Source organism: Heterocephalus glaber, unplaced genomic scaffold, assembly GCF_053883595.1.
Source record: "Heterocephalus glaber isolate CG9 unplaced genomic scaffold, H.glaber_assembly_v1.0 deba00001523, whole genome shotgun sequence".
Classification (NCBI taxonomy): Eukaryota; Metazoa; Chordata; class Mammalia; order Rodentia; family Bathyergidae; genus Heterocephalus; species Heterocephalus glaber.
In genome coordinates this window covers 27,142,809-27,170,731 of record NW_028258327.1, presented here as the reverse complement: position 1 = coordinate 27,170,731, position 27,923 = coordinate 27,142,809, and the positions used below count along the sequence as shown (strand labels likewise).

The 27,923-nt window shown below is 35.7% G+C and overlaps 1 protein-coding gene across 8 annotated transcripts in view; it reads left to right on the top strand.

Annotated features, from left to right (window-relative positions):
- Nucleotides 1–27,923, top strand: part of Bckdhb (branched chain keto acid dehydrogenase E1 subunit beta) — a 184,869-nt gene that overhangs the window by 134,393 nt on the left and 22,553 nt on the right. For 2 of the 8 annotated variants that reach the window (XR_015441572.1, XR_015441571.1), the window contains one exon: nt 89–27,811. The exons of the other annotated variants lie outside the window; for them this stretch is intronic. The gene's annotated coding sequence lies outside the window, so the exon portion shown is untranslated. The remainder of the gene's footprint in view (nt 1–88; nt 27,812–27,923) is intronic. 8 annotated transcript variants of the gene reach the window in all.

The following is a 27,923-nucleotide window of genomic DNA, read 5'->3' as shown; positions in this document are numbered from 1 at the left end:
CAGTGATGTTGAAACTAACATTATTAGCATGTAATTGATACCAACATTGGATTCACTGCTTACTTTTCCTTCCATCTTTTGTTATTAGCTTCATGATGAATTGCCATCATTCTTTTTGGAAACTTTCTGAATGTAAGCCAGTCAGAAAAAAGACCATCCACATTTCATATCGCTGGATAAAGATAAGTGCTCCAGATTCTCTCATGTAATCCTTAATGTTTTTCCAGTCAGAAACAGTCCCCCCTCAAGCACACAGGTGCATTCACTACTCTGCACCCTCTTCCTCTTTTTTGTGCCTCGTGGGTACATTTTGTTATGTCCTTTTGGTGATGTCCCAAGACTATTCCTGTCTATTTCACTTAAGGCTGACAGATCTGCCAGTTGGATGGGAAAAATGAGCTCTGCTAGAATATTTGTGTGGAAATGTCATTAACTGAAGGATAATAAAAGTGTAGCCCTTGATCATGCATTGAAAGCACGAGGTAGGAATTGTTTAAAAGATCCTACAGTAACCTCGGTTTTGAAATAGCACCTCCTAGAAAGGCTCTCCTGGATGCTCCACGTAGAGCACCTCCTTACTGCCAGTCTTCCTCTATCTCATTACTCTGTCTTATTCTCCTCAGCCCTTGAAAATATCTCTTAGCATGTGCCTTTAAAAAAAAATATTTAGTAACTTCTTCCCTCAATAGAAAGCAAGCTTCCTGAGTTTGAGGACCAGGTCTGGCTTGCTCACTCCTCCAAGCCAGGTGCTGAGAACCATTGTTAACATTAAGTAGGCACTTGATACATAAATGGTTTGCCTGCAAGCATCACTGTTGTTGGGAATTTATTTGAAGGGGAGGATATTCTTTCTGGTTTGTGTTGTACAGAAATTCCTCGTCACAAATAGTGCTAGATTGGAATGTTTCCTTTATTTAGCATTTCTATAAAAATTATTTCAGTTTTGTGTTTGATAACTGCCCTGCAGAGTATGCCCTGATGTCATGTAATGTTATCTCTCATGTTTCTATGTTGGGTTCCACAAAGTACTGTTTCTTTTGAATAAACTGGCAAAGCTGTATTTTTCTTGATTTCCTAGTGAGCCTAAGGGTGAAATATTTGTATTTACATATTTACCAGTGAAGTTTCAGCAAACATTTAATTACTATAATAAGATCTCTGAAGGAAAGCATTCCTTTTCTTCATTTAAAAATTGCAGGGATCTTTTTAATTTGGTGCCTGTAAATATATTTTAGTACCTGAAGAGCTATAGTTTCTATTCATTGCCATCATCCTTGAAAATCTGGTTGTATTCTCAAAAAATTATTATTGACTTAAATATTTCAAATCCTTATTTGATATGAAATGTTTTCATATGTATATTATATATAACATATAAAATCTTGTTTTCCAAAGTACAATAAGGTTATCTAAAATTTTGTGAATATGGTAGATAGCAGAGAATGAATCTATGACCTGACCAGTCCTGTTGGTTCCCTTGCACAATTTAGAGCAAAATGAAGATGCATATTAAATTAGCCAGGAAAAGTTAGGCATGTTTTTTAGTTTTTTTTGTTTTTTGTTTTATTTTCAGTGTTGTGTTCCTAGTAAGTAAAGGGTTGGGTGTGTCCCCTGAAGAGAGAACTGAGTATCAGTTTGTTTGTCAGACATCTAGTAGGCAGTAATGTTTAATGATGTTGAAAGCTTATTTCATTTTGGTAATTTAGTATAATTAAATTTTATAAATCAAATTACTTTATGTTTTGTGTAAGGGCGGTCATTGCTGTTCATGAATGAATTCCTACTCACCAAAACATGGTTAAGTTTAAAATAGACATTAAAATAGAAATTAACTACTGCTGATGAATTTTCTGCTCAATTTGAATTTAAACACTTGTGAAAATTAACACGAGTTATAATCAGTACATAGTGCAAAAAAACAAGCTGTTGAAAACAAAAACTATAACCAGAAATCATCTAGCTTATAATTATTTTCATTTTTCAGATCTATCAATATTAATGTATGTGCTCAAGATGTCATTTTAATTTGCAGAAATGTCTGAAAATTTGCATTTCATTGGGGAGTGTTGAATGTTTGATTATTTTCTTTTCAATTAAATTAAAAAACGGATTTTACTTTTACTTTTTGATCTATTTGAAGTCAATTTTTTTCTGATTTGATCATTCAGAGGATTAGATAATAGTATTTGCTCTTTAAGATAATTTTATATTCCAGGTGACACAAATAATCTGTTTGTCTTTATCAAAATTAGTAACCAAAAAAGCTATAATAACTTCATTATAATGAGGTTAAATATTTATTTATGTTTGGAAGAGTGCCTTGGACGATTAACCACTTCATAGTCCACATTATTACTGTCTGCATTGTTTCCAATCTTTTGATAATAATATTGGTTTATTTTCTTAATAAGTACATTCCTGTATTTCTTTTCTGGATCAACTTTATTTTTAAATTTTTTTAATTTTTAAAAATTTTCATATTTTATTGGTACATTTTAGGTGTACAATATAATGACATTCATCATTGGAAATTTGCACCTCAACATAATCTCTCTTGGTTCTTATTTTTGCTAGCTTCCCCTGTCCTCCTTTCAACCCCTCCATTCCTCCCTATTTACAAAAACTTTGTTTCCATTTTTTTCTTTTCTCATATTAATTCCATTCCCTTCATTCCCTACCCCAACCCCTTCCACTTCCCCTTCCCCTTTGCCCCTTTTCTTTCTATTTCACATTATCTGTTATACCTTTTAGTCATTATTTACACTTTCAGTTTCTCACGCTGGAGAAACTGGTATTTACACATGTGTGTCCTATTTATTTCACTTAAGGGTATCACCTCAATGTGCATCCATTTAGCTATAAATGTCTCTAATTTTTCATTTTTTATGGCTGAGTAGTACACCATTTTATTTTAAAAAAACACATTTTTTTAATCCACTCTCCAGTTGATGGGCATTTGGGCTGTTTCCAAGTTTTAGCTATTACAAACTGTGCTGCTATGAACATGGGTGCACATATATCACTGTGGTATGATTCATTTAATTCTTTGGGGAAGATACCCAGCAGGGGAATAGCTGGGTCAAATGGTACTTCCAGTCCTAGTTCTTTGAGGTATCTGCATACTAATTTCCAAAGTGGTTGCACCAGTCTACACTCCCACCAGCAGTGGAGCAGGATTCCTCTTTCCCCACAGCCCTGCCAGGATTTGTTATTGATTGCTTTCATGACAGCAGCCATTCTTTCTTCTGTGAGGTGGAATCTCAGCATTGTTTTCATTTGCGACTCTTGAATGACCAGTGAAGTGGAACATTTTTTCATATGTTTATTTGCTATTTCTACTTCTTTGTCTGAGAAATGTCTGTTCATTTCAGTTGCCCATTTTTGGATTGGGTCTTTAAATTTGAGAGGTCTGATTTTTTTAAATTCTTTATAGATTCTAGATAACAGACCTTTGTCTGAGGACCATTTTTCCCACATCATGTGTTTTCTCTTCACACTGTTGGTGGTTTCCCTTGCTATGCAGAAGTAATTTTTAGTAAGAAGAGATCCCACTTGTTCATTGTTTGTGCTAGTTCACAGGCAACTGAGGTTTTGTTCATAAAATCTTTTCCTACACCACTGTCTTGTTCAAGAGTTCTACTTAACCTCTGTTCCAGCCGGTTCAGCATTTCTGTTTTTTAATATTTAGATCTTTCATCCATTTAGATTTTAGATTAGTGCATGGTGAGAGATATAGGTCTAGTTTTCATCTTAGGCAAGTTGAAACCTCTTTTTTCCAGCACCATTTATAAAGAGGCTATCTTTCCTCCAGTGAGGGTGTTTGGCTCCTTTGCCAAAGACGAGGTGCCTGAGTGTGTCTGGAGTTGTTTCTGCATCTTCTAATCTATTCCACTGATCCTCGGGTCTGTTTCTTTGTCAGTACCATGCTATTTTTATCACAGTAGCTTCGTAGTATAGCTTCAAGTTGGGGGTTGTAATACCCCCTGTCACGTCTCTGTTACAGCATTGCTTTTGCTATTTTGTTTCTCTTCTTGTTCCAAATGAATTTTTGGATTGTTTTCTCCAGGTTTGTGAAGTATGCTGCAGGGACTTCAGTTGGGATTGCGTTGAATCTATATAGCAGTTTTGGAAGTATGGCCATTTTCACTATGTTGATCCTTCCTACCCAGGACCAGGGGATGTCTTTCCATTTTCTGATACCCTGTACAATCTCCCTTTTTAGAGTGCTATAGTTTTCAAAGAAGAGGTCATTCATTTCTTTTGTTAGGTTGATTCCTAGGTATTTCAGTTTTTTGGATGCTATTGTGAAAGGAATTGTTTGCCCTATTTCTGTCTGAGTGAGTTCTATTGTTCACGTACAGAAGAGCTATTGATTTTTGTGTGTTGACCTTGTATCCAGCTACTTTACTGAATTTGCTTATGAAGTGTAGAAGACTTTTGGTGGACTTCTTGGGGTCTTCTATATAGAGTATCATGTCATCTGCAAATAATGACAATTTGACTTCTTCATTTCCTATCTTTATTCCTTTTATTTCTTTCTCTTGTCTAATTGCTGTGGGTAATGTTATCAAGACTATATTGAACAGGAGTCATGATAGTGGACATCCTTGTCTTGTTCCTGATTTTAGTGTGAAGGATTTCAGTTTTTGTCCATTTAGTATGATATCGGCTCTTGGTTTTTCATAGATGGCTTTTATCAGATTGAGGTAGAGACCATCTATTCCAATTTTTATAGGGTTTTTATCATAAAAATGTGTTGGATTTTGTCAGATACTTTTTCTGCACCTATTGAGAAGATCATATGGTTTTTGTCCTTGGCTCTATTGATATAGTGTATTACATTTATTGATTTGTGTATGTTGAACCTCCCTGCATCCCTGAGATGAATCCCACTTGGTCAGGGTGTATGATCTTCTTGATCATCTTATGCATTCTATTTGCCAGTATCTTATTAAGGATTTTTCCATCTATGTTCATTAGTGAGATTATCCTATAGTTCTCCCTTTTGATTGAGTCTTTCTCTGCTTTGGGGATCAACGTGATGCTTGCTTCCAGGAATGAATTTGGGAGTATTGCTTCCCTTTCAATTTCATTGATGAGTTTAAACAGTAATGGCAGTAGTTCCTCTCTAAATGTCCTGTAAGCCATCAGGACCCTGGCTTTTCTTAGTTGGTAAGTTTTTAATTACATTTCAATTTCATTGATATTGGGTTGTTTAGAATTTTTAGGTCTTCTTCATTCAACTTTGGTGATTCATACATATCTAGGAATCTGTCCATTTCTTCTGTGTTTTCCATCTTATTGGCGTATAGGTTCTGGAAGTAGGTATTGATGATCTTCTGGATTTCTGCTGGGTCCATTGTAATTTCACCCTTTTCATTCCTAATTGCATGGATTTGGGCCTTTTCTTTCCTTTTTCTGATAAGGTTGGCTAAGGGTTTGTTAATTTTGTTGATTCTTTCGAAGAACCAACTCTTGGCTTCATTAATTTTTGTATCATTCTCTTAGTCTCCATTGCATTGATTTCTCTTCTGATCTTTATAATTTCCTCCCTTATATGAGCTTTGGGTTTGTCCTGCTGTTCTTTTTCTAGAAGCTTGAAGTTCAGCATCAGGTTGTTTAATTGGGCTTGCTCTGTTTTCCTAATATGAGTATTCACTGCTATGAATTTCCCTCATAAGACTGCTGTCATTGTGTCCCATAGATTCTGATATGTTGTATTGTTATTGTCACTTAATTGTGGGAACTGTCTGATTGCTTTTTTAATTTCCTCTCTGACCCATTGTTTATTCAGAATTGTGTGTTGCTCAATTTCCATGTGTTTCTGAAATTCTTGCAGTTTCTTTTGCTATTGATCTCCAATTTCATTGCCCTATGGTCTGATAACATACAGGGGATAACTTCAATTCCTTTACACTTACTTAAATATGTTCTGTGAGTGAGTATGTGGTCTATTTTGCAGAACAACTATGTGCAGCTGAAACGAATGTGTATTCTGATTGTGTGAGGTGGAACACTCTGTAAAAATCTGTTAAGTTCATTTGTTCAAGAATTTGATTTCTAGTACTTCGTTGCTTATTTTTTTTCTAGTTGATCTATCTATTTGTGACAGTGGGGTATTGAGGTCCTCCACTACTATTGTATTAGTGCTCATTTGTTTTTTCATGTCTGTTAGTATTTGTTTTATATAGTTGAGGGCACTAGTGTTTGGTGCATATATATTTATGATTGTCATCTCTTCCTCTTGGATTATTCCCTTTACAAGGATGTGGTGTCCTTCTTTGTCTCTTTTAGTGAATGTTGGTTTCAAATCCACTTGATCTGAAAAGAGGATAGCTACTCCTGTTTTTTTGGGGGTTCCTGTCACATGGAGTATTGCTTTTCACCCTTTAACTTTCAGTCTGTGAATTTTTTTTGCATTAAGTGTGTTCCTTGTATGAGGCATATTGTTCGATCGTGCTTCTTGACCCATTCTGCCAGTCTATTTCTTTTTTTGTTGTTGTTCTGGGGATCAAACTCAGGACCTTGTGCTTGTAAGGCAGGCGGCAGAATCACTAAGGTAAATCCCTGGCCCTTGCCAGTCTATTTCTTTTGATTGGTGAATTGAGACCATTAACATTAATTGTTATAACTGATACCTATTGACTTATCCTTGTCATGACTTTTTCTTTTTGTTGGATTCTCCCCATTTGAGTTTAATTTCTTGTCGTGCCCAATGGATTCATTCTGCTGGGCTTCCTGGGTTTGTGATCCTCATTGTCTTTTCCTAGGATATTGTCTAAAATGTTTTGGAGTGCTAATTTGGTATTCATGAAGTTCCTAAGGTGCTCTTTGTCATGAAAGTATCTTATTTCTCCAACAGCTTTGAAAGATAGTTTTGCAGGTACATCAATCTGTGTTGGAGGCTGTTTTCCTTTAGGGCTTGGAATATGTCACTCCAATCTCTTCTTGCCTTCAGGGTTTGCATTGAGAAGTGTGCTGTGATTCTGATGGGTTTTCCTTTGTATATGATTTGTTTCTTTTCTTTAACTGCTTGTAGAATTTTGTTCTTCTGTTGGCTTTCTGGAATCTTACCTATTATTTGCCTATGTGTAAATTTTTTTTGTTCATGGTTAGTTGGAGTCCTGTATACCTCACTTTTCTGTATATCAAGTTCTTTTCCCCTGCTTGGGAAGTTTTCTGCCATCACTTTTGTGAAGTTTTTTTTTTTTTTTATGTCATCTGCATTCTCTCCTGTTTCTTCATTGATTCCAATCATTCTTATGTTATTCTTCTTTGCATCATCTACCAGCTCCTGGATTGATTTCTTGTGTTCCCTTACAATTTTAAAGCAATTTTTTTTTTTTTTTGGTTACTAATTGCAACCTTGTCTTCTATATCTGAAACTCTGTCCTCACATTGGCTCCATTCTGCTGCGTAGACTTTCAGTGGAGTTTTTAATCTCCTGGAAATCTGTTTGCATCTGTTTTATGGATTCCATTTGTTTCCTATGTAGGGATTTCCTCCTGGAAATCGGTTTGCATCTGTTTTATGGATTCCATTTGTTTCCTATGTTGGGATTTCCTCAGGTTCCTCAGCTCCTCTCTAGATTTATTAAACATTTCTTGCACTATGGACACAATCTCTGCTGTATCCGAGAAATTATTTCTGATTTCATTTTTTCCAGGTCCCCTTTCATTGCCAGGTCAGGGAGTCCAGGTGGTTGAGTCTCAGAGTGTTCCATCTCGTTTCCCTTAGGAATGCTGTAGGTGATCTGCAAGTCTGGTTTTGAGGCTCATTTATTTCTCTTCTCATTTCTGTGTGTGTGGGGGGGTGCTGCTGGCACCTGTGCAGCTCACCTCCTCTGTGCTAAGAGCATTGGTCCATTGACTCAGAAGCCTCCTCCTCAGAACTGGGAGTGGTGGCAGGTCAACCTGGAAGCCTCCTACACACTGGGAGCGGTGGCATGTCTGCCCAGAAGCCTCCTCTGTCCACAGCTATTTTTTTTAAAGATCAGATCCTAGGCAGTAGGGGCCACTGGGCAGGTGCACAGGCGATGGGCGTGGGAGGGCAGAACGGAAGGGCCAGCATCAGGCAGACAGTGGCTTTGCCTCTCCGGCTCCAGGGCCAGAATGGATTTCGAGCCAGAAGAGTATGATCGAGAGAGAAAGCTAGATCAACTTTAAATTCCCAGCTTCAAATATCAATTGTATATAATACATATTTATGTTACAGAATGCTTAAATAATGAGTAATATGGTAATCTTCTTTTCCCTGAGATGGCTTGTCCTTTTGTTTGTAATGTGATTTTTCTCTTTTGTTCTGCTAGTCCTTATTTTTAATACCAGTCACTAAGTCCATTACCAGTTAGAGAAATTGAAAGTTAGTCTCATCTTTTCAAATCATTATTGTAGGTTCTCTTTCCTCAGGACTATGACATTCAATTTATGGTCTATTTTTTACCCATGAACTTATATGGATAAGATTTCTACCCAAGTGTGCATAGCAGACCATCTTAAAGTATGTTATGAGTTATATTCCAACATCAAACAATCCTATACATTTTATTAAAACCAGCTTCCATGTAGCAATTCCAAAAATAACAAATTCATTAAAATAATGAAATACAGCACAAATATTGATATAATACTCTTCTACTATGATGAAATATTAAATTATATATTCAACTAATAATTTACTTAATATATTACATGCAATATTCATTTTAGTAGGACCCAAATACGTTACAAAAGTAGGACTTATATTTATAGTGAATCTTGGGAACATGGGTAAAGCTAAGTCCTCCTGTTAGTGAACATAGCACTTGGCTAGCTTTTTGGCCATTTGAAGAAACCAGTCTTTTCTCTCTCCTTGCTTTCTGCCTGCCTTATTGTCTTTTTGCCTTTCTTTGTTTCTGTCTTTCTTGACAGGTTCCTCCATCCCAGCCTCAGCAAATATATGAATCTTTGCACCAAAAAGAAAAAAAAAAATCTCCTCTGACCATGGATAGACTAAGTATTATTTTGGGTAGTTTGAGCTTAGGAGAGCTTTCTCCATCCTACTAGTCAAGAAATAGAGGTATTCTATGACACTGGATGGAAGTTAAAGACAGAGATTGGATCAAGGGAAGCACCCTCCCCATGGATCGAAGATAATACTCATTTTTTTTACAAATTAAATGGTATTGAATACATATTATCATTTTTAAAAAATCTTTTAAAGTCAGTCATCTCTCAGTATGAATGGTGTATATGTATATATGTTTGTGTGTGTGAAAGTGTGTTTGTATAGTAAGAGAGGTTGATTCTTCCTGCCTTGCCTTTTCTTCTTAAGTAATGTATAAATTAAAATTTTTCCAGATGGTTTCTTAAATGGTATATTTGAATCTGAATGATATGTGAAACTTTTCTGCCTGTACTGTTAATTTAGTACAAGGATGCCAGAGTTAAAACTAATTGGATTAGTATGAAAAAAAATTCAAGAAATACATTCTACTCTAAATTTGAAAGAAAAAAAAAACAACTGATGGAGATCTATAAAGAATTTTTAAAATAAATTCTCCTAAGACTAAGAAAGATTTGGTTTTTTTCTTGAGAACTAATACCTTCAACAAAAAAGGAAGAGAAGTCTTGTTTTGAAATGTTGGTTATCCTGTTTGAGGAAATTTGCTAAATACTTATGGATTGGTCAGCCATCCCGTTACTGGGACAAAATACCCAAACATGCAATTTAAGTATTTGGCTCAGAATTTCAGAGGTTTCAGTCCATGGTAGCTGGTCATATTCCCATCAGTCTGAAGTGAGACGTAACATCATGGTGGAAGGATAGTGGACAAAGCAGCTCTGTTCATGGCAGCCAGAAAACAGTGCACAGAGGAATAGCACCAGCCAGTTATACCCTCCAAAGGCACTCATCCAGCAGTCCACCTCCTCCAAGTCAACACTACCTCCTAACATATTTAGTTATGAATATCAGTGGATTAATCCACCAATGATTACAGCACCCCCATGATCCAGTCACACCTCCAAAAGTCTCGTAATCCAGTCAAAACTGACAAGATTAATTGGCACAATTCCAGCCCTTGTCAATTTGACACCTTATCACATCTCCTTACTCTATATTTAATCCCCAGGTAAACACAGTGACAAATTAATAATTCTTTCTAATGTGATATAATTATCTTGCATAAATGAAAACATAATAATCCCTTCCTCAAAATCTAAACAGTTTCAAGATTGCACAAAAGTTCAAGTCCAAAGTATCCTCCTAGACTCAAAGTAAACTCTTAGTTGTGAATCTCTGTAAAATTCAAAAAGCAAGTTACATATTCCCCATATACAATGGCATAGGGCAAACACTCCCATTCCAAAAGGGAGGAATAAGGAGGTAGAAAAGAATCAAGGACAAAACCGAACTGAAACCCAGTGATACAAACGTTAAATTTTGTAGCTCCATGTCTAGCTTCCAGGGCACAAGGGGTGAGATGTGAGTTCTAAAGGGTTGATGGCAGCCACATGGCCTCTTTCTTGGGCTAACTTTGCTGGTTTCCTGGCAGCTTTTCTTGCATATGATCCATATTCCTTGCAGCTTCCACTTCCTGGGGTCTCCACTAAAGTTTCAACTTCATTCCCATAGCTTCATGCATCTACCTTTCAAGGGCACATTACTTGACTTCCCAGGCCTTTGCCCATAACTCTTCCATTCTTCATGCAAATAACACCAGTATCAAGTGGATGACACTAAGTTCTGCTACCAGCTTTAACAGTAGTCAGGACCCCTTGGACCATGGTTGCAGTGACTTTTGAATATCTGGATGGCTGACCAAAGTGAAATAAATCCCAGGTAACTAATTCTTTTGGTGACCTTCTCAAGCAAAGGGCCTAAGGGATTTCTTCCAAATGAAAAGTTTATATTTTTGCTCCTTTGAATACTGAGATATCCTCAAGGCACCTTTCTTTTTTATCTCTCGCTCAAAGGACTTGTCCTCATTTTAACTTTTTTTTTTGAGAGTCTCACTATGTAGTTCAGGCTAGCCTTGAACTCATTATGTAGCCCAGGCTGGCCTCAAACTTAAAGCAATCCTCCTGCCTTAGCATTCCAAGTGGTGGGGCTACAAGCATGCACCACCACACTTGGCCATTGGCCTCTTTGTAATGGCACTGATCGCTTCAGCAGCCATACTTCTTTGTCTCCACCTTTATTCATGCTTCTTTTCTGGCCCGTATTTAACTTTTTCAAATCTTTCTGCTCTACTTTTTGCTCCCAGTTTTCACTGTAAATCTGGCTAAAAGCAGCCAGCAGTACGGATGCCACAGCTTGAACATTGGGCAGCCTTAAAATTACCTTTGCCAGAATAGTTAGTCCACCACCTTTAAATTCAACTTCATACTAAATCTTTTTTTTCCCATTAAGTTTATTGGTACATTTTAGGTACAAAATGTAGTTACATTCATCACTGGGATCTTGTACCTTTACATGAATATCTTGGTTCTTACTTTTTTCCCTTTCCCCTGCTCACCCTTCCCTATTTGCAAAGACTTTGTTTCCATTTATTTCCTTTTCTCATATTTTTTCTTTTCCCTTCTTTCCTTTCCCCTACCTCTCCCACTTCCCCTATTCCTTTAGACATTTTCTTCCTATTACACAATATCAATTATACATTTTTAAATTACAGTATCAAGATCTAGAAGACATTACCACAGATTTCACAGAATTTAAAAGGATATAGAAATCATATTACAAAAATCTGTTTTGAAATAAATTTGACAACTTCTAAGAAGTACCTTGGAAGACAATGAAACTGACTCTGGAGAAAATATAAAATTTGAATAGCATCTATTAAAGAAACTATATTCCTATCTTGAAAACCTACCTATGTAACAACAACAGGCCCATATAAATTTTAACTGGTAAATTGTATCAAACATTTAAAGCAGAAAAAAGAAGGAACACTTCTCCCCTCATTTTAGGAACTCAACATTGTGCTAATCCTAAAACTGGATAAAGATAATAGAAGAAAAAAGTATAAACATAGATAGAAATTTGTTTAACAAAACAAACTATTAGAAGTCATATCTGGCAGTATGTAGCAAGTGGTTTTATTATAGGGATGGCAGTGTTGGTTCAGCATTGGAAGATCCACCCCTAAAAGTCATCATTTTAACAGAGGAAAGGAAAAATCCATATGATCCTGTCACTAGTTGGAGGAAAAGTATTGGACTAAATTCTACAGCTGTTCATGGTAAAAGCTATTAGGAGACTAGAAGTAGAACAGAACCTTCTCAGCAGATCAAAGACATGTACTCCATACTTCCAGCAAAAATGCCTTCTTTGAATGGAGAAGATACAATGGTTTCTCCCTAAGGTGGGGAACAAGCGCAGAAATGCCTACTCTTCATCTGTCCATTAAACTTTGAAACATAGGCCCAAACCAAAATAATCTGGCAATAAAATGACACAATTAGGATAGGATTGACAAGGTAGAAGTAAAATCTTTGTGTGTAGATGAAATGATTATCTACAGAGAAAATTCTAAGAAATCTCTAGGAGCCCCTAGAACTTGTATTTGAATTTAGCAAGATTAGAAAACACAAGGTACCTATAAAAATTCAGGTCTATATTTACTTGCTATAAATGAAGAATTGGAATTTGAAAGTTATGTAGGAGTACAAAGGACCTAGAAAAGTATAAAGAAAAAGAAACCAGTATTGGAAGACATTTAGTACTTAATTTTAAGACTTCCTCTAAAGCTATAGTAATCCATGCAGTGTTGGTGTAAGGAAAGACATATAGATCATTGGAATAAAATGGAGAACCTAGAAATAGAACCACACATATATGGTTCACTGAGTTTTAAAAGATTATTTAACATTTTATAGAACATAAACTCTATTCAAGAGCAGAGGAAAAGATAGTGTTTTCAGCAAATGGCACTAGAACACCTGGTATCTGTATATAAAAAAAATAACCTCAACCCTTTATTTCCATACATAAAAATAACTTGAAAGGAGCTATGAACCTAAATATGAAAGCCTAAAAGTATAAAACTTTAAGAAGAAATTGTAAGGGAAAATGTTTATGAATTTAGGGTAGGCAAGAATTTCCTAGGATATAAAAAACATGATGTATAAAAGAAAAAAATTGATAAATGAGATTCCATCAAAATTTAGAACTTTAAGCGACATCGTTAAGAAAATGAAAAGTAGTCCTTAAACAGACCATATTTATAATGCATATAACCTATGACCAGAATATATAAAGAACTCTTACAGCTCATTAATAGACAACCCAATTAAAAAGTAGACATGAGAAGATGATAAATAGCCAGTATAGCACAAGGAAAGGTGTGCAACATTAGAATCAGAAAAATGCTAATCCATATGATAAATAACAAGATTGAATTATATACACTCACTAGGGAAATGAAGTTAAAAGTTGTAAAAGAACAAATGTCAGCTTAGGTGTGAGCCAGTTAGAACTTTCTAATACTGCTAATGTGAATGTAAAATGATAAAACCATTTTGGAAAACAATATAGAAATTTCTTGTGTTACTGTTAAGAACCAACAGTCCTGTTCTTAAGTTTTTACTTGAGAGGAATGAAAACACATATTCACAATAGATTTGTACATACAAGTTGACTATCCCTTATCTGAATTCTTGGGATCAGAGTGTTTCAGATTTTCGTTAGAAATCCACTTGATCTGTAAAGAGGATAGCTACTCCTGCTTTTTTTTTTTTTTTCAGGTTCCTGTCACATGGAGTATTGTTTTCCACCCTTTACTTTTCAGACTATGAGTTTCTTTTTGCATTAAATGTGTTTCCTGTATGTAGCATATTGTTGGATCTTGCTTTTGACCCATTCTGACAGTCTATTTCTTTTGATTGGTAAATTGAGACCATTAACATTGATGGTTATAATTTATACATATTGACTTATCATTATCATGACTTTTTTTTGTTCGTTGGATTCTCCCCCTTTGCGTTTAATTTCTTGTTGGCCCAGATGGATTCATTCTGCTAGGTTTCCTGGGGTTGTGATCCTCATTGTATCTTTCGAGTATATTGTCTGAAATGTTTCAGAGTGCTGGTTTGGTATTCATGAAGTTCCTAAGGTGCTCTTTGTCATGAAAGTATCTTATTTCTCCATCCATTTTGAAAGATAATTTTGCAGGGTATATCCATCTGTGTTGGAGGCTGTTTTCTTTTAGGGCTTGAAATACATCACTCCAAGCTCTTCTTGCCTTGAGGGTTTGCATTGAGAAGTCTGCTGTGATTCTGATGGGCTTTCCTTTATATGTGATTTGTTTCTTTTCTCTCACTGCTTGTAGAATTTTGTTCTTCTGTTGGGTTTCTAGAATCTTAACAATTATATGCCTATGTGTAGATTTTTTTTGATCAAGGCTAGTTAGAGTCCTACATGCCTCACCTATCTGTATGACAAGGTTTTTTTGCCTGCTTGGGAAGTTTTCTGCCATCACTTCTATGAACAGTTTTTTATGTCATCTGCACTCTTTCCCGTTTCTTCTTTGACTCCAATCAGTCTTATGTTATTCTTCTTTGCATCGTCTAGAAGCTGCTGGCTTGATTTCTCACGGTCCCTTACGATTTTAAAGCAATTTTTCTTTTACTGCTCCCTAATTGAAATCTTATCTTCTGTATCTGAAATTCTGTCTTCACATTGGCTCATTCTGCTGCACAGACTTTCAATGGAGTTTTTAATCTCCTGGAAATCTATTTGCATCTGTTTTATGGATTCCATATGTTTCCTATGTTGGCATTCCATCATGTTCCTCAGCTCCTGTATTTTTTTTTCTGTGCCCTCTCTAGATTTATTAATTGTGTCTTGCACTATGGGCACAATCTGTGCTGTTATGTGAGAAATCATTTCTGATTTCAGTTTTTCCAGATCATCTTTTGTTGCTGGTTCTGGAGTCCAGGTGGTTGAGTATGACAGTGTTCTGTCTCGTTTCCCTTTGGGGTTGCTTTAGGTGATCTGGAAGTCTGGTTTTGAAACTTGTTTATATGTCTTCTCATTTCAACGGAGGCAGGGGGTGGTGCTGGGGCCTGCATGGCTCACCTCCTCTGTGCTGGTGGGGGTGGTATGGCAGCCCGGAAACCTCCTCTTGTGCGCTGGGAGCAGATCACCTCCTTTGTGCTGCTGGAGGTTGTAAGCATCCTGGAAGCCTCCTCTTATGCACTGGGAATGGCTCACCTCCTCTGTGCTGGTGGATGTGGTACCGTGGTCTGGAAGCCTCTTCTTATGAGCTCTGAGCAGCTCACCTCCTCTGTGCTGGTGGGGGCATTACTGTGGCCCGGAAGCCTCCTCTTGTGCTCTCAGAGCAGCTCATCTCCTCTGTGCTGCTGGGGGTGGTACGGCAGCCTGAAAGCCTCCCCCTGTGCGCTGAGAGTGGCTCACCTCCTCTGTGCTGGCCGTGTGGTAAGGTGACCCAGAAGCCTCCTCTTGTGTGCTTGGAGCAGCTTACCTCCTCTGTGTTGGCAGCCATGGTATGGTGGCCAAGAACCCTCCTCTCATGTGCTGGGAGCAGCTCACCTCCTCTGTGCTGGCGGGGGTGGTACAGCAGTCCTGAAGCCTCCTCTTGTGCATTGGGAGTGGCTTGCCTCCTGTGTATTGGTGTGGGTGGCCTGGAAGCCTTGCCCTGTGCATTAGCAGCTGCTCACCTCCTCTGTGCTGGCGGGGGTGCTAAGGTTGCCCTGAAGCCTCCTCTTGTGTGCTGGGAGCGGCTTATGTCCTCTGTGTTTGTGGGCCTGGCACGGTGCCCAGGAAGCCTCCTCTTCTGTGCTGGAAGGGGCTCACCTCCTCTGTGCTGGCCAGTGGGTAGAAGGGCCCATAAGCCTCCTCTTGTACACTGGGAGTGGCTCACCTCCTCTGTGCTGGCAGGCTTGGTATGGCGGCCTGGAAGCCTCCCCCTGTCCATTGGGAGCTGCTCCCCTCCTCTGTGCTGGAGGGGGTGGTAAGGAGGCCCTGAAGCCTCCTCTTGTGTGCTGGGACTGGCTCACCTCCTCTGTGCTGGTGGGGATGGTACGGGGATCTGCCTCATACAAAGTCTTAAGACAAGGGCAAAAGGTACACAATCTTTTGTTAGTGTGTAGCATGCCTGGCCTCTAGTCCACTTCACAATAACATCCTCTTACCTATCTGAAACCTCCTGATCCTAGTCTTCACAGTCAGCATTCCTATCAGCATTGTTCCCCTCTGAGCTCTGACTAGAATTAACCATCAAGCTCTGTTTATAGCCTTTTAGACTTCTCTTTTCTGGTTTCTAAAGTTTCAAAACTCCCTCCACAAACTAATTCTAAAGGTTTATGAACCATATGATTAGGTATAGATACAGTAATGACCACATAGCTTTAGTACCAATTTTCTGTGTTGGTCAGCCCTACCATTCTCAAGACAACATACCCAACACTCACATCTTAAAGAAGGAAGTTGTTTATTTGGATCACAGTTTCAGAGGTTTCAGTCCAGTGGCTGTGAGGTGAGGCAGAACATCATGGTAGAAGGATATGGTGGAATAAAGCTGCTCAGTTCATGGTGGCCAGGAAGCAGTACACAGGGAAAAGCCCCAGTGAGAGGTATACTTTCCAGAGCCACACTCTCCATGACGTACCTCCTTCAGTTGTCCCCACACTTAGCTATGAACACCAGTGGATCAATCGGATCATGAATATATCACCCCCATGGTCCAGCAATCTCTCTGGCAGTGTCTTAATCCAATCAGGATGGCACAATTTACAAGTTCATTTTGTACAACTTTTCTTACTATTTGCCTTTTTATTCATAATGTAAACAAAATATTTGTTTATTGATGAAGGCTTCTTAGTTAATAATCTAAAGTATAGTATTTCTAGCATCATCTTTGTGTTAATATTAAAATTTCTTTTAAAACAAAATCTTGGCTCACTGCTGTCAGGTAATGAATTTATTTTTCCTCACAGACAAACTCTTATCTTTAAAATAATGTCTTTTGACAGGATAGAATCCCATTTTATACCCATGGATGCTTCCCTTGAGTTAGGAGGAGAATGGGTGGGTTACTAGGAGAATAGTAGTTGGTTGAAAGTCCTTTGCTTACAACTATGAAACCATCAATCTCTCTGCTGTCCATGACATTTTAAAATTGTTAAGTATTTTATAGATAAAATCCCTGAGATTTTTCATTAGTAAAAGTTAACTTTTGGTGCCATAGAAGTAGAATATGATCATTTGTAAGATACATTTATCTTGGACTAGGGATTTAGCTCAGTGGCACCACGCCTGCCTCGCAAGTGCAAGGTCCTGAGTTGGATCCCCATTACCAAAAACAAAAGATTCATTTATCTTTTCATGACTTTTGAAGGCCAAGTATTCTTTAAGTGTGATTTTATAATATGTGCATTGGTTTTCTTGAGTCTTTAGTCATCTGTATGTCAGATAGAGCTGACATTTATATTGTTATATTTATCTAAAGCAGAAATGTTCAGAAATATATAGTAAGTGACTATAGTGTTTCAGCTTTTATGTCAGACTAAGGAGAGATGAACTGGGAGCTATGGGATAGGGCAATTAGACTCACTTCTGTGCTTCAGTTGTTAAAAATGTTATTTCCATTTTCATAAAGTCCCTAAGTTCTTATTCATGGGCATGAATAGGAAGCTTGTTATACAGATGGAGAAGACCAGAAGTGGTAGTTGAATAATGGTGACTGTTTACCTTCTACACTGATGCAGCTCACATAAAATTGGGGTTATTCCATGTAAACCAGGATGTATAATTACTGACTTACTGTACTTTATGAGATTATGTTACCCACCACATTATGCAATTATATGTTAAGTAAATTCAGTAACAATAGAGTTAAGACTGGATAACAATTTTTATGAGTTAAATTTAAGTCTCTTAATGTCCAAGAACTTAAAAAGAATCAAGACCATAAATACTATTCCTTTCTCAGTGATTATTTCTTTTAAATATAATGTCAAAGAATTTTAAATGAATTATCATTGCCAGTGGCTGCTGCTTCGTATTTATATACATGTGTAGTTTATTTTCAGTCACAAACTACTTAGGATTTATTGAATGACTTACTATTTGTTGTGTTGAGAATTAAGTAATCCCTAACAGTTTCAGAAGGTCTAAATATACCTGAAATACATTTTTTCTTCCAAATTGGGTATTCATTAGTTAGTAATATGCACAAGTGAAGATAAAAATATAATCATATGACTTACTATGTCTTTTACTTTTTAGCTGTGTTATAAATCAGTGAGTGAAAAAATGACTTATTAGTAGAAACTTTCAGGTTTTACAGGTTTGACTTTTTAAAGTAATTGCTAAAGGGGCAAAGTATATTGTTCTCTAGTGGAAAATAAAGAACTAGGGAGAATTGTTAATCATTTCAGTGTGTTTATTCTTTCAGTAAACTATATTTTAGTCCTATTAAATCATATTATTAAGAACCTGAAATTACTCTATAAAAATTTATTTCATGCCATACTAACCTTGCAGTTTATGTATTTGAAAAATGCCTTGATAAGGAAGAATTCAATTGGCAAGGTCAAGATCTCATGGGAAATAGTAATTTAACAGCAAATAAATATATTAAATATACTTTATGTAATACGAACAAAAATCTTTGAGACAAAATTCATTGTGATGATATAAACACTTTGGGAATGAATATATGCTTACATCATTCAACTGTGTGAGTTTAAAGTATTCAGTTAAAAATAACACCATCAAGGGAGTATAACTTACTATTTCTGCCAAGTGGTCCCTTTTTACTAACTGATCTCTCTGGACTCTGCCTTACTAGTGACAATTGTATTTGAATTAATTGTGAATACAGTTGAAGCATTCAGAAAACCTTTAGGGAATTGGTATTTTTGCTTTATTGGGCATCACTGAGGTGTTTTGAGCTTGATAACTGGAAGGCCTGCAGCAGGCTTACTTTTGACTGTCTGCAGCATGTAACGGTTTGACAGCTTGAACCCTTCGGAGAGGCTATTGTTATTCTAAGCATGTGTTTCCCACTAGTCCTGGAAAAAGGCAGTGGGTCTCCTTGCTAGTCTCTTTTATACTCAGCTTTACTTTTAACTTTCTACTATTACAACCTTCTTCTCATTGTATCATCTTTATATTCTATTAATTGTGCTTATTTTAGTGGAAAAAAAGTATAGAAATAACGGTTCCAAGGTTCAGTTGTTTGTCTGGCTTGATATCAGGGAAATCATCTCATCCTGTTTTGAACTTAAACTATGAAGACAAAGGTTGCAGGAACCTCTCAAATGTCAATGAGAAAATTGAACATGGACTCCTAACAGCTCAGAAATAGTTGGATGCATTTTAGCAGCATCTGTGAATGCCTTTGAGACTCATATAGTCTTTCTTTACTATTCTTTTACATTCTCCCCAATTAAACATTGCTATCTCCTTCCCCTACCCCTATCTTTAAAGATCTTATTTCTCTTTTTTTTATAGGCTTCTAAACTTTTACTGTTTTTCCTTCATACCTTCAAAAATAATTATTTTATAGATCATTTAATTATCGTCCTTGGAACTTAGTTGTTGCCTTTGAAATTCCCTGTAGTCTGAGGGTTGGTCATTAAGTTGCTTGGTTGAACTTTGGCAGAACAGAGAGATCACTGCATGAATTTATCTTGGTCTTAAAGATGAACAGATGTCATTACTTTTAAAGATAGATTTGTTGAAAATGTTAACTGTGTATTAAGAGTCTTTTAGAAAATTCAGCTTTTATATTACAGATCCCTATGGTGTTTTAGAAAATGTACCAAGTAGCAATTTTCTTCTTCCAATATTTTAAATGATTCTAAGGTAATAGAACAGTTCTCTAGTGTGAAACTTGAATGGGGAGGAAGTTAATAAGGGGTGCGGTGAAATGATGCTGTGTAAATTTATAACTCAAGTTCTTTAGGTCTATTTATTCTACTCCTCCCCCCGTCTGTCTCTCTCTGCCTTTGTCTACATGTACACATAGATTTATTAATCTGATTCATATAGATATACATTGACTCCTCAGTTTCAGTTAAAAGTGAGGCATGAATTTGGTGTGCTAGCTTTACTCAATTTGACAAACACCTTCAAGTTGGAATAATAATGATGAAAGAAGTAAGAAATAGAACTAAAGGTTGTTTTACATGAACACAAAGATATTAGAAAGAAATTAGAAATTATTTAAGAAATAGTCATAACTTGTCAAATATAAGGAAGGGTATAGCATTAATAAAGTGACAATTCAAAAGTAGTTACCATAAAAATTAAACTACCATATGATTTAACTATACAATTTCTTGGTATATATAGTACCTGACGGCATCAAAGTAAGCATGCTATAGATACCTACATAACCATGTTTATTATTGCACTATTTCCAATAGCCAAGTTATGGAATCACCTTAAGTGACCATCAGTAGGTGAATGGATAAAGAAAAAATGGTACATACACACAGAGGAGAATTATCCAGGCATTAAAAAAAAGAACAAAATCATGACATTTGCAGGCAAATGAGTAGAACTGGAGGACTTGATGTTAAGTGATGTAAGACAGACACAGAAAGACAGGAATCACATGTTTTCTCTCATGTGAAATCTAAGGGTAGGGAGCACTGCATGAAAGTGGAAAGCAAACTATTAGAAAAGAGGAGGAGATCAGTGATAATGAGGGAGGGTAAGTTAGGGTAATGGGGGAGAAGAGGTGATCAAAGCATATTATACACATATATGAAAATTTTGTATTTAATATCTGCTCATAAAAATAAAAGTAGTTACCACCCTAGTAAGAACAAATACTTCATATGTATGAAATATTAACAGAGTATAAGAAACTTGACATATTAACAATACTTTGGTATTTTCATAGATTCTTCAATTATAAGATTATACTTATAAAAGGCTTTTAAGATATGTAGGTTGTTGTCACCCTACGTAGAATTGTGGTGAGGTAAAAATTGGTTTATGTCTTTTACTATTGCTGCAGTTTTTATTTTGAATTTCTAAGTCTTGTGTTTTTAGTGATATTGTTTTCTAATGTCCCGAAACTTAATTGTGTAGTTTGACATTATTAGAAAAGTACAAGCAACCAAAATTGCCTCAAGAAGAAAAACAATTCAAGTTTTCCTATAGCATGAAAAATATTGATCCAACAGCTTTATCTTCTCTTAAAGACAGCAGTAGGTCCAACTGAAATTTTTGGAATGTTCTATCAGACCTCAAAGTTTTATACTAAGCTCTTCTAGAAAATTAAAGCGTGAACCTGGCCCATTTCATTTTATGAAGTTAGTGTAACTTCAAAACCAGACAAAGATGGGAAAGTGTAGGTGAATCTCACTCATAAACATAGATGTATGGTTCTTACAACAAACTGCATCTAGGGTTGTTCAAGTCCAAATTGATTTTATTCCAGGAATGACAGTTTGATTTAATGTTAGATAACCCTATGTATATAATTTATGACATTAGCTGACTAGAAGGAGAAAAACTACATAACCATCTCAGTGTATGAAGAAAGATTTATTCCATAATCTTATGGATCTTTTTTTAGAAAAAGGAAAAAAACTACTAGCACATTAGCAACCTCTTTTACCTGATAAAAGTTATTGTCCTAATTACATCCTCATCATTGAGACACAACACTCGACACCTACAACTTATAGAAAAAGAGGTTTATTTTGGTTCATGTATTTAGTCCATAGTTGGCTGACTCCAGAGCAGGAAGGCATGGTGAAAGGAACTGGCAGAGGAAAGTGGCTCACATCATGGTGACCAGAAAGCAGAGGAAAGGAGCCAGGTAGGGAGATAAACCCTTCCAGGTTGTGTTCCCAGCGGCCCACTGCATCTGACCACGTCCCACTTCCTAGCATCCCGCTTAGTTATAGCAACTCCATTATTCATTCACCTTTCTAAAGCCCTGCCTACATGTACATGAAGCTTTTCAGGGGCAGGGGGATCTAGATATAAACTGTAACAGTTATTTACCAAACCATGGAACAAAACTTATATTTAATGCTAACATATTGGAAGAATTAGCTTTAAAATCAGAAACCAGGAAACCCACAGCTCATTTTACTTATCATAATAGATATCCTACCTAGCAGAGTAGGACAAGAAAAAGAATTATAAATTCACAAGGATAGGAGAAAATGATGGGAAAAAAATGTTACTTGTTGATAGAGAAATTTATTTTCTACATGAAACACCCAATTTCACCAATGTACTGCTTATTAATATTAATTGGGGGCTGTAATAATGTTGCTATAAACATCAAATATAAACTAAATATATAATTTTTAAAATGTAGGGCTGGGGATTTAGTGCAGTGGTGCCACCGTCTGCCTCACAAATGTAAGGTTCTGAGCTTGATCCCTGGTATGAACAAAAAAAGATCATAAAGTGTCAATCAGTATCTACTGATGCTATAGTGTATTGTACTGTACAGTACTTGTAGCTACTACAGGTATCTGGGAATAACAGTTTTAAAGTGACTTTAAAAAAAACTATGTTTATAGATAGGGAGATACATTACAATCATAAGTTGATCTTCAGATTCAGTCTCATTGCAGACAGCAGGTCTTTCTGAAACTTAACAGAGAAAAACCCAAATTAGGAAGGAAGAGCAGAATAAAAGCTAGACAATAGGAAATAGGAAGATAGATCTTTCTCACATGGGAAGGGAATGAAGAGATGGAGGGGAAGGGGATGAAAAAGAATTAAAATGGTCATGTACATATACCAACTCCACACAAGAATTAGGAAGGAAGGAATGAAAAAAAGAAAGGAAGAACTAGTGCATGGACAATGTCTAAAACATATTGAAGCAGAAGGAGCAGCCCACGTGGGAAAATGTGTCCCTCAAAAATCCCTGAGAACACACAGTCATTAAAAGCAATTACTCAAATCAGTCTGCCTAGATTCAAGTCTCAGCTCTACTTCTTATCTGCTATGTAGCATTTTCCTTATCTGGGAAATAGGAAAAGTAATAGTATTTCTTGTATAATGTTATTTGAAGATTAAATGAATTAATACATGTAAAGATCCTAGATTTTTTAGCTGGCTCATGGTGCTCAGTGTGTATTACTTTTGATTTTTTTTGTGCTATTATTCTGTTTATCAAAATCCTTCTGTCTTATTTTTAACTGTTATTGGTACATGTTTGCAGTAAATAATGATTATAATCACTGTAAGAATTGTACATGTACATAACACAATTCAATTCTTTTTCCCCCTTCCTCCACCCCCCTTTTATTTTTCCAGCATCCAATTCATTTATTTATCTTTAAGACATTATAAAGTTAATTATCATATATACAGATTTTTAAAAAATTTTATTTTATTTTTATTTCAATGTGATACAAGTAGATACTAATAAAGAAAATATTGTTAAAAACAGTCTTCTATGAAAAAATAAAGCAAAATTTCATAACAAATTAAAGAATAACATTAGTTAGTACAGTGTGTACCATAATCTTAAAAGAATGGCCAAAATGTTAGAGTACAAGTCATAGACAAAAAATACTGTTACACAAAAGGAATAAATGGATAATAGCTCAAAACTTTCTTTTCAGTGAACAAAGAGGACCTAGCTGTATAAATGAAACAAATTAGCATATATATTTAAATATTTTTGAAACCACAGAATATATAATTTGGGGAATTATTAGAACTTCTTCCTACTTCCTATTTATTTATCTATCTTCTTTTTTTATGTTTTCTTTAACATTTAATAGAAACTATGTACTATAAATTTGTACTGTATGGTTTTTTCTTTTTTTTGGTACCAGGGATCGAACTCGGGACTTTGAGCTTGTGAGGCAGGTGGTGGAACCACTGAGCTAAATCCATGGCCCTGTACTGTATTTTACATAATATAGCCACCACAGGAATTTACATAGATTAGAAGGAAGATGGAGGGTTTAGGAGGGCCCAGTCCTGTGGGATATTTTCTCAGAGCATGAAAGTCAGATCGGGAAAAGGGTTCAGACTGCCAGATTAAATGGATGTTAAAAAAAAAAAAAATGCAGGCCTTTGAGTGGATAACAGATGCTGAGACCACCAATATTTCAAAGGTGCCATTCTTAGACACATCCCCCATCTAGTCATCCAAGTGGATTCCTGCCCATGATTTAGGAAATACCATTCCAAAGATGTCTTTCCCCTTAGGAAAGGTCTCAAACATTCATTCAGTCTCGACATAGGGATGACCTCTTCTCCTTGCCCAGAATAGGAAGAAACCCACAACTTTTGGACACTAGTGAGCCAATCTCTAATTTTAGTCCTTATTTTCACTTTCAGTTTCTCACACCAGAGAAACAACATGGCAGTCAAACATGTGTGTCTAATTTATTTCACTTAGAGTATGGTCTCAAGGTCCATCCATTTAGCTATAAATTTCTGAAGCTCATCCTTCTTTGTGGCAGAGTAGTATTCTGTTGTATAAAAAAAAATCTTCTTTATCCACTCATCAGTTAATGGGCATTTGGGCTGTTTCCAAGATTTAGCTATTACAAAGTGTGCTGCTATAAACATGGGTGTGTATATATCACTGTGGTATGATGCTTTTAATTCTTTCAGGAAGATACAAAGAGGAGGAATAGCTGTGTCAAATGGAACCCCTAATTTTAATTTTTTGAGAAATCCCCACACTGATTTCTACAGTGATTGCACCAGTCTACACTCCCACCACAGTGGAGAAGGGTTCCTTTTTCCCCACAGCCCCACCACCGTATGTTATTGGTTGCTTTCTTGACAGCAGCCATTCTTTCTGGAGTGAGATGGAATCTCAGTGTTGTTTTAATTTGCATTTCACAAATGACCATTCTCCTGGAAGTTGGTTTGATGCCCACTTGATTCTCTTTCTGGCACCATCTATGAGCTCACTGCTAATCAAGGGTGAGTGACATTCAAGTCAATCAACGCTCCCTCCTGAGTGGTGTTTAATGAGAGGTGAAGGTCAGTTTGCAGAGATGCATCTGGCTGAGCAAGCTCCAGCCCATCCAGGATCTGTTCCTGAGACCTCTTCTCAATGCTTGAAGCAGAATTGTGGTCTTCAAGAATCTCCTGCCACTTGAATTACATAACTGCAGCTTAGTCTGAAACTTGTTCCATTGTCCTTCACCTAGCTCTGCCTCCAACTTTTCTTTCCCAAGGGACATAACGGCATTGGAGAAAACAGCTTTATTTAATTAGACAGCAGTGTTAGAAGGTACTACATAATAGCTGTGTCTTCTTGTGAACTATTTTTGTTTATACATTTCTATTTCCTTATCTGTAAAATGGAGGTGATCATACCTCATGTATAACAATTCTGTAAGATAATGTATGCAAAGTGTCCAGTTCATTGCCAGATAGTAGGAATACAGTAAGTTGTTTATATTATTTTCTTTTTTTATATTCTAAAATTGGAATTATTCAATTTTAAATCTCTGCTTGCTCTATCAGTGTTCCTTGCTTCATAGTGCTGATGATTTTCTACTTCATTTTTTCCACTCATATCCTCTTGAGAATCTCCCTTAAATTTTCAGTAAAATGAAGTCTTTTAAAGTTTCAAAATGTGCCTATTAAAAGCTGTCAGTTTTTCCAGTGAAAAAAATCAACATTTTCATGGAAAAGGTACAAGATCTATAATATATAGAGACATTTTAGAAAATTTATAAACCATTTGTATTCACATCTGACATATTTTTATCGAATGCAATGTAAATGTCCAAACTGACTTGCTAGACATCTCATTATCTCATTCTTTTTAACAAAATATGAAATATACATTTTCCAATGGAGTAGAATTTTTATTAGGAGATAAACCATTTAAGAAAAAATAAATTATTGAAGCTTTAGGAAATTCATTAAGATGGAATCATGTCTGAATGTGCTTGGACTATTTAACACGGTGAATGTGATTTCAAAAATACAGAAGCACAATTAAAAAATATAAAGACTATTCCCAAAATGAAATTATAAACTACTTTACACATTATTCACTTTAATCCAGCAAAAATTATAAATGCAAAATACTGCAAAGGACTCTGCAATTGTAACTAAGGACTGTTCACTGACCTCAAAGAACTATGTTCTAATAAGAAATAAAAACAAATATACAAATTAATTATAAGATGGGATAAGATGAGAAAAATTCTAAAAACAGAAATGCCTACATTAAACTATATGTTTCATGAAGCAGTGCTATTTTTTGTTTTTCCCTATGTATTTGAGTTTATTTTTGTTGTTTTACTTTTTATAACTTTGAAGTTATGATTTATATGCATAGTTATGTTTTGTTTCCTGCTGTTTAAAATTTGCCACTGTCAAGAGCATTGTCTCATACCACTTAATTTTATTCAAAAACTACATTTTAATGGCTATAAAGTATCCTATTGTATGAGAGCAGCTTAAACATTCTTCTCTTTACATTACTTACTCATCACTCATCACTTCAAATCTCAGCAGAAATGCTAGTGCAAAATATCACTAGACATCCATTTTCACAAAGAGCATTCAAACATGTTTTCTAATATACACATAAGACAGAAATAGTGCCAAATCATTACATTATACTGTTTAATCTTGTATATATATAATTGTTGAACAGTATTGTTTAGATTAAATGGGAAAAACCATAACTACATTTTCCCAATGGTTAATGTTGCATAATTTTCAAATTTAGCCAAATGAACTAATATATTGTGCACTTGTCATTATTTACTTAAAATATTTTTAAGAAAACTGTTGGTTTTTTTGTACTATTAAAAATATAGATTATTGTCAGTAAATTTTAGTATTATGGGCTACTCAATATCTACTGTTTTTGTCAGTTTTTATAGCATTATCTTTAAAATATTTCTATCTGAAATATTTGTGTAACAGTAACTTTTAATAATTTTTCAGTATAAGTTCTGGTAGTCTGTATTTTAACTGTTTGTTTATTTCATCTATAGTATGAAACTCAGAGTAATTCACTGGAAAAACAACATTACATTACATTACATTATCTAGCCAGGTATACTGATGCATGCCTATAATCCCTGCCCTCTGTAAGACTGAGGCAATAGGATCACATGTTTGAGCTCAGAGCCTTAGCAACTTAGTGACATAACGAGACCCTGTCTTAAAAATTAAAAAGTAAAGTAAAAAAAAAAAACAGAATAAATCATCTGAAAAGATAAAGCACCTGCAATAATACTTGGTCTACATGGTTGTAGGCACAGAATAAATAACCACTTCTTTTTTCTTCCTGTTTGCATCATTAGAATGTATAGAAAATTCTATAAAGAAAATGCTCTGTCATTAATTAGTGCCTTTTAAAAAATGAGAATATATGTTAGGGATATTACTCCTATCTATCAGGCAAGTGTTGCAGTAGGGTGGTGTCTAAAGTTTCAGTTATATGCTGTGATTTTAAGGTCCTGAAACAAGAAAACTAACTGGTGGGCTTCTGTAGGTAGCCCAGTCTTGTTAGGATAATTTTGTTTGACAGTTAAATCATGAAACAGATGTTAAAACGTTTACAAATCTCAATGAGTTACTTTTTTAGTTGACAATCAAATCAGCTTAAGAATTTAAGCTATACCTACAATTATACATTATCTTAATTTCCTTAAATTATAATGACTAGTTTGTATACAAAAAGTAATTCTAGGTCTGCATTTTTATGTGACCCAAATTTTACAGTTTTGCATTCCCCCCACTTTTTCATAGATTTTATTCCAATTCTTTACAAGAATAATAATAAAAAAGAAAAATACTCCTGTTTTCCAGTAGAACTTTTCTTCCCAGGAACCACGAAGATTATATCAAGTGACTAGTTGGTGGACAACAATATATGGTAATGTGTTTATGATATTCATACTTTATTTAACTTTGCACTTAATTAATGGAGAAAATTATGAAGTCAAAGTACTACCCGCAAAGAGTTCTTTCAGTGTTTCATACCACTG